Genomic DNA, 7739 nt, shown 5'->3' with positions numbered 1-7739 from the left:
TACACATTTCAAATGGGCTACTTCGTATGTAGGAGTAGACATATTCTGCTTCGTATGTAGTCACTTGTTGCAATCTCTAAAAAAACTTATATTTGGAAACGGAGGGAGTACAATACATGCATGCATGCCGTGACTTTCCTTTTGATACTTTCATGTGTTGATTTGATGCACCTTGCCAAATTTTGACTATAAATTTAACTAGGGAAAACTTTGTTTTTGCCACTCTAACTCTTGCCCACTTCTCTTATGCCATTCTAGAATTTGACATCTCACTTTTGCCACTCTTAACTTTTGAGAATATATCACAAATGCCATTCTGTTACACATCCGTGAGTTGACTGTTTATTCTAGCGAGTTGACCAGAAAAAGACTTGTCGGTATTTGTAAAATGACATACGGTGCCCCTACTGACTTGTGGGGCCACTTTGCAAGTGACCCATACCCAAAACTGTACACACACAAGTCAAAAAAAGTCTAAACACACACGAACTACTCAGATCCAACCACAGCATACACCCATCAAATCCATGAGAATAACCTACCACATTGCATCCCCCGGCCGTCCGCCGCCACGTCCACACCTCGCCGTCCGCCGCCCCCTCCGGCCTCCCCGGGTCTTCTCCAGCATCCCCTCCACGCCCTCCTCCTTTGGCCTCGCCGAAGCCTCGCGCATCTCCGGTCTCCCCTCCGTGGTGCCCTGCTCCGGCCTCGCCAACGCATCGCGTATCTCCGGCCTTCCCTCTGCAGCATCCTTCTCCGGCCTCACTCCTCGACGCGTTCCACACCAGCGACTGCCCTCCCTCCGCCTTTAGCAGCTCCCATGAAGTGAATCAAGCGCACGGGATGGAGGGAGCCGTGTCGTCGGCCATGGCGGCAGGGGCGGCCCAGAAGACCTCAAATCTGATGGTTCCTCTCCCTGATGGCAAGTTCTCAAATCATACATTTCCTTATCTTATAGATTCGTTATGTGTACATCCATATTAGTGTCCTGCTTGGCATCTTTTTTTGTTATAAAGGGAACATGTTGTTGATGTAAATTTGGCACAAAGACGGTCTCAGTATATCCCCAGTATATTAAGATGGAGCCAGGGCTGTTATATCTGTAGTTATTTCTGATTAGTCACAAGGTGATGTCCAGTCTTTAACACTGTAGATGTTAAATGGATCTGGCTAATATAAAGGATCACACTATAGCACTTGTGTACTTGATGAACATTTTTGGCAGTGGTGTCTCCAAGCAAACAGGTTGCCAATCTTCTGTTTCTTCATCTTATAGTTGGGGTTGGCAGTGGTGTCTAGTTATACACATGCCCTGTTCCGTGAGTGAAGAACAAGAACAACTAGGGACCTTGCTATTTAGATTGGAAGATGGATTTGTACTCCTATGAAGTAATTTGTTGATATTTAGAATTTCTTAACCTCTTTACTATGATGTTATTATTGTGCTTATTTCTGGTCAAAATATTGTGTAATTATGTGTGATGTTAGATTTTCAAATAGGTCATGCCAAAATTTGTATACCATCAGCTAATAATATAGTGAATATATACGTTACTCTAATGGAAAAATCAATATTTGGCAAAAACGGGAGTGGCAAAAGCAAAACAAATAACTGAGGGCAATATGGTCTTTTTCATGCTTCGTTTGGTCAAAACGTCCATTGACCTAACAGAATGGCATTTCTGATATATTGTCAAAAGCTATAAGTGGCAAAAGTGATATGTCAATTTTTAGAGTGGCATAAGTGAAGTTGGCAAAAACTAAAGTGGCAAAAACAAAGTTTTCCCATTTAACTAACCAAATTTTCATGCATGTCACAAAAAATTACGGGGATGTTTGGATTGTGACTATGTTTGTCTTATGTTGCCACATTATTTTTCCCACACTTGCCACACTTGCCTAACCTGAGTTGTTCAAATTGTTAGACACACTTTGGCTTGTCTAAGGGAATCTTGCCACAATTTTTATGTCTATGACATGTGGGGTTCACTGCTAATAAAAAAATTCTTTTTTTAGGTGTGGCTAAAAAAAAAGAATTATATTTAGGAACGGAGGGAGTAGAAAATATAAATAATAATGCATATTGGGGCAACCCACGTTTCCGCTAATTTTAGCCGTGGGCTTGTTCACAATTTTTACGAGGGGGTGGTTGTTCATTTAATGGAGGGACTTGTAGTACCAGACTTGAACGATACAAAGTGCGATCTGGCACACCGTAACACCACTTGGAACAAGCGGGTAGTTATCTCAAAAAACAATCATCAACTAAAAAAACTGCGACCTGGCATGTAGTAGTACACAATTTTAAACGATTGTTTTAATGGAGGGAAAAAGGAAAACTACCCCACTACGTATATATAGGCCGGAGCCTCCGCGCTTGCTTGCTAGGGTTGCTCTATTCACACTCTCATCCTCTCCAGATCTAAACAAGATAGGGGTAGCAACACTGTCTTTCTCCCTTCAAAAAACACTAGCTTTCTATCCACACCGCTGGTTACATATCCGGACGTATCCCCCTCCACCGGTGAAGGGGAGGAGGGGCAGCGTTTAGGCCATCATCGACAGCGAAGGAGGAGACCCACTGCCGGCCGCACCATTATCTCTGGCTGAGCGCCGGTGCGGGAGGTCCTCCGATCCCTTCGTCGTTGCCTATGGGCGGATCCGGCCTCCCGCCGCCCACCTATCCACATCCCGACGACCTTCAGGTATATCTTCGTTCGAAACCGCCTTAGCTCTACTTCCCCAGCTCGCTATGTCGCTGCATGTGCATCATTTTCTACCTCTCAGCCCCTCTCGATCGGATGGTCCAACGTCACATTTTTTCTTCTATTGTTAGAGGTAAAGCTACTTCATGGAGTCGAATCTTGTACTCCCTTCGTCCGAAAATACTTGTCATTGAAATGGATGTATCTAGATGTATTTTAGTTCTAGGCACATCCATTTTGATGACAAGTAATTGCGGACGGAGGGAGTACTTGGTTCAAACAAGAAATAAAGTGGGGGTGGGGGAATTTAGTATGTACATCGGACTTGGTACAAACAGGAAGGAAAGGGGGTGAAAGTAGTATAGACTGCTCATCCAACCGGTCTCTTGGTCGAAAAGGGAAATGTAGGGGTAACGTTGTACACAGCGGTATGACCAGGACTAGATTTGCTATCCACACATAGGAGTAGGTGGCTAGAGTGAACAAAAATGGGACCAAACCAGATATGTTTCTTGGATGTTTGTTTCTTGGGGCAACAAACTATGAATCACCACTTTATGCCCCTGTTTACGTACATGGTGCTGGACTGCTGGTGCACCCACTGTCCCGTGTCCTTATACCAAATATTTAGGCTCCGTTCGGAATAAAGGGGCAGAAAACATAGGTCTTGATGAAAATAGAGGAATAGGAAAGGAATGTAGGTATAAAACTATGGAACAGCGAACCAGAGGAAACTCTCAAGAGAATGTGTTCGGATGGACTACAAAATGTACAGATTTGTTTTTTTAGAGTAGCATGCTTGGCAGTATGAGATGCTATTTGTTTATTCAGCTGCACAGTGACTACTCTTGTCCTCACCTCACGTACCACACATAGGTTGATTTTTTTATTCCGGCAACACAGCACAGCAACCTGTCTAACGCATGGCAGCGAGCGTCTGCCTCGGGCTTCCGCCCAAAAAAATGAGCAGCGCGTGGATGTTTCTAATCCTATGGAACTAGTACTACCAGACCAGCTTTCTTATGAAACACTATTCACCTTTCCCGTGTTTCGAACAGTTGGAAGGGAAAGAAAACCGTAGGAATTGGGTTCCTACGAAAATCCTGCACCAAACCTGTGAACCGAACGCAGCCTTAGTTGTTCTTAATCTAATGTCCCTGGTAAAAATGAAGCCATGCCACTGTTATAAGACATGACAAGTTTAGCCAAATGTTTTTGCCTGTAATTGTTTGAGACTCTGACTGTTTCCTCTATGCCTTTTTGTGCAAACAGGGATATCCAATTCACCTGGTTGCTGTTGTGACCTTTTGGTGCACTGCACAAAACTCTTCTTAAAAGAAGTGACTTTTGTGTCGTTTAACTGGAATGTCAGAATGGAACAGTTGGTTCATTTTGGTGGAACTGCACAAAGGGAGATCTGTGTTCCAATCCTCATCATCCATATTGGCGCCATAACCTTCCTTTAGGTAAGAATGATATTTGATGCATGTGTTCATCTCTATTTTCCGACTGCCATGAGAAAATAATGTTGTTTTTTTACTAGTACACTTGTACTCCCTCACTGACAAAACCAATTCTGAATTAGAAGGCCAATCATGTACTTGGTTTCACCAACTGGTGAGGAGAAAGAGAAACAGAGCATCAAGAGGAAGAAGAAGAAGAATAAACAGTGCCAAGGCGATCTTGCTGAAGCCAGAGGCCTCAGTTGAGGCCATTCAAGGACTCCGGCAACGACTACCTTACATTGAGACGATCCTCCAGGGAGCCCTTCCACTTCTGCTGTCTCACTTAATTAATTAGGAGTACTTAAGTACCACTAATTTATTACTGCCTAATTTTCCTGTTGGAGTTAAACAAATCTTTAGTAGGACCCTATGCTGAATCATGTATGTGTGTATGTTTGTCTATGGAGGTGAATCATGTGGTGGAGCAGGGAGGGAATATTATTAGTGTCATGACATAATAGTGCTATTGTTTTGCATGTCAATTTATTGCCATTGGTTCAATGAGGCAATGTTTTGCATATTGTCCATCATGAATTTGATGCTACTGTTTGAGTAATATGCTAATGTCTTCCTATCCTTTCTCACTAAGCTAATGAAGGTTTCACCTTGTTCCTACTTGTGCAAACATGGATGATGTTGTGCCAATCATACATTTTAGTGGAACTACACAAGACAATACAATGAATTGTATCCCAGCCAGTGCTTTAACTCTGCTGGAAGTTCTTGATAATCTTTCGATATAATCTCAGCACTGGTAAACAAGAGTGATTTCAACCATACATTTGAAGTGCACAAAAATATATACTATTGTGTGATTCCAGTGAGTGCTTTATCATCTCTTATGGGACTACATGAATAAGCTTTTTTCTCAGGTTGGTACGGGCCTAAGGCCTTCATCCATATTAGTTTGTTGTCATCTCTATTTGTATCGTGCTACTGTCATGAGAAACTCCTTTATCTTTGCACGTTAAAGTTTTGCAACCTATGATAAATGGCAATGCTTTGAGTGTTGATTTGAGCTAATTGGCACTGATTAAATAAACTAATACCTCTCTTTAAGCAAGACTACTATGTTGCTAACTTTACCCATTAAGATAATGAGGGTGCTTCTATTTGTTAGTGTATGTTTCATCAACTAGTCCCACTATTACAGTAATCTCACTCTCTCAATATATGTGCCAACAGGGATGCTCGATTTTGGTGGAACTGCACAAAAACTTTGGGTGCTTCATTGCCTCGACAGCTTCTGTCCTTTCCTGTCAGTCGCTAATCTCCGCTTGCTTTCTTCCTTTGCTGTCAGTCGCTTGGCTTATCTCGGATTCTAGTCAAAGGAAATAGTAATTGATATGCTACCTCACACAGGTTGGTACTGGTCTTTATCATGATTATTGTGCCTATCATGTGTATTCGTAATTTGGTATTGTGCTACTGTTTGCCGATTTCATAAAGGAGTAATTTGGAGCCTGAACTCGCAGGCAAATCATTACATCGGGTGATTTCAGTAGAACTGCACAAAATGATCAGATGGACATATACTTATGTTGCTGCTATGTACTCCAAAGTTCACTCAAACAAGCATCGATGTTGACAAGAAGTGCCTATATTCATTTGAGTATCAACCGGCGTCAACCAATTGTCAAACTCCAAGTATTAGGAGAGTGAACGCCAAAAATATTGCTTGGTGCATAGCCCAGAAAAACGCAGTCCAGTCTTTGGTCCCAACTTGTGCCTTTTGGTTATGGCACATATGGTAGCGAACTATATGACATGGAGTCTAAAGATTCCAAACAAGTTGCTTGACGCATATATTCATCTGGCACTTAATCAGTCTGCACGCCAAGGATGCTCCATTTCAGTTGAACTGCACAAAAAATTTGGGTGGTTCATTTTATCAACCGCCTCCTTTCTCGTCTGCAATGTAGAATTTTGGCGAGATACAGGACCAAGATGATCCAGTAAACTAGTTGGATGAAAGTAGTGGCCAAGTTGCTCAAACCTCCCTCGGCATGAGGCCACTATTTGAGGATAAACCTACAAGCAAAGTTTAATTGTCTATGCTGCCTCTTATGTACTCAAAAGTTTACTCGTACAAGAACTAATTTTAGCAAGAAGTACCTCCGATTGAACACCATTTACCAGTCTGTACCCTAGGTAATTAAAGTTCATCCATGGATCATATAGGCTGTGATCTCAATCATTTGGATGCATAAACATACTGAACATTTGTATATCTGAATCTTTTTGTGAATTATGTATGAATATTGTCGTGTGATCTATCAATCATTTGGATGCATAGATATGCTGAGCTTGTGTATATATGAATCTTTTGAGTTGTTGATAGTGAATGTTGGCTATGAATATGAACGTATCCTGTGAACCTGAGTTTGATATGAATTTTTACCTTTTCTGTTGTATTTGTGTGTGAACTTATTAGTATGCCTACTGTGGGGTATAAAACGCAGGTCTCTTATAAAAGTAATGATGTGTCCAATTTATATTTTCCCTTCTAACCACATTATATATATTTATATTATTACTATTATCGTATATTTTATAGAGACTTATATATACATTATAAAAACATCACACGTGTTATTAACTTATAGAAGTAAATGTTTAACGGAAGTTGGCAAGGAAAATCCTGGTTGTTTTTGACTCACGGGCAAGGAAAATCCTGGTGAATGCGTACAAAAGCTTGCGAAGATTTTAAGGACCAATTTAATAATAACGCGCTCATTTTTATCTTGAGCAATAACTCGCTAATTTCTTAATTATATATATATGTGCCTCTCCGGTTTATTCTTTGATATTAATTGCTCCTTCTAACATAACATTATATATATAACGAGCCCACCTAATACGTGTATTTCAAGGAAGTGCAAATGGGCTAGGATTTCTTAGAAAATATAAATGGGCCTGATTGACGCAAAATTATTTGTTCACCCAGCCTAGAAAATGGACTGTACATTCTAGAAAGCATGGGTTAAATATATGCCACATTTTTGTAGGCTGACATGTGGGCCAATAGGTCGAAGCCTACGCAGGGCATTGTCAACTTGGTCAAGAAATGATTGTGTCATCCACAGCCATTGGATTTATATCCAATGGCCGGCATGCACCTTCAATCTCTCGTCTTCTTACTCCAGCGTCGCAGGGACCGCCTGGTCCGGCCTCCGGCAGCTAGCGGCTCTGCTTAGCACGCATCGCTGCGAAGCACTACCCCACCGCCGGCCAGGCTATCCCTCCACCCCTCGACACCTCCTGTTATTCTCCACAGACTACGGCCCCACGCCGCAACAGAACCAGTTATAACCCTTCTCCTCCTCTCAATCTGCGACTCCACTGCCGCGTTTTCCCATCTCCGAGTCATTCCCGTCCGGGGCCTCGCCGTAGTCCACCGCCTTGCTGCGTTCGGTGCGGCGTGGTCAACAAACGAGAGTCATCGGAAGAGGACTATACGTGGAGAGCCTGACGGCTGGGACCCACGAGGTCCAAGGCCGCACGCAAGGAAAGTTCCTCCTTATTAAGC

The 7739-nt window shown here is 42.3% G+C and overlaps 1 long non-coding RNA gene across 2 annotated transcripts; it reads left to right on the top strand.

Moving 5' to 3' along the window:
- The first annotated feature begins 464 nt into the window (after nt 1–464).
- Nucleotides 465–4798, top strand: LOC147975948 (uncharacterized). 2 transcript variants are annotated; one of them, XR_015601225.1, is made up of 3 exons: nt 465–922; nt 3978–4171; nt 4294–4798. It is a non-coding gene; the product is annotated as an uncharacterized LOC147975948 (long non-coding RNA). The 2 variants fall into 2 exon arrangements; XR_015601224.1 differs by having other exon boundaries at nt 4291–4798.
- The last annotated feature ends 2941 nt before the right edge of the window (nt 4799–7739 follow it).

The sequence above is a fragment of the Triticum urartu genome, chromosome 4A, assembly GCF_056163025.1.
Source record: "Triticum urartu cultivar PI428250 chromosome 4A, HENAU_Tu73, whole genome shotgun sequence".
NCBI classification, from domain to species: domain Eukaryota; kingdom Viridiplantae; phylum Streptophyta; class Magnoliopsida; order Poales; family Poaceae; genus Triticum; species Triticum urartu.
This window is presented reverse-complemented; position numbering and strand designations above follow the sequence as displayed.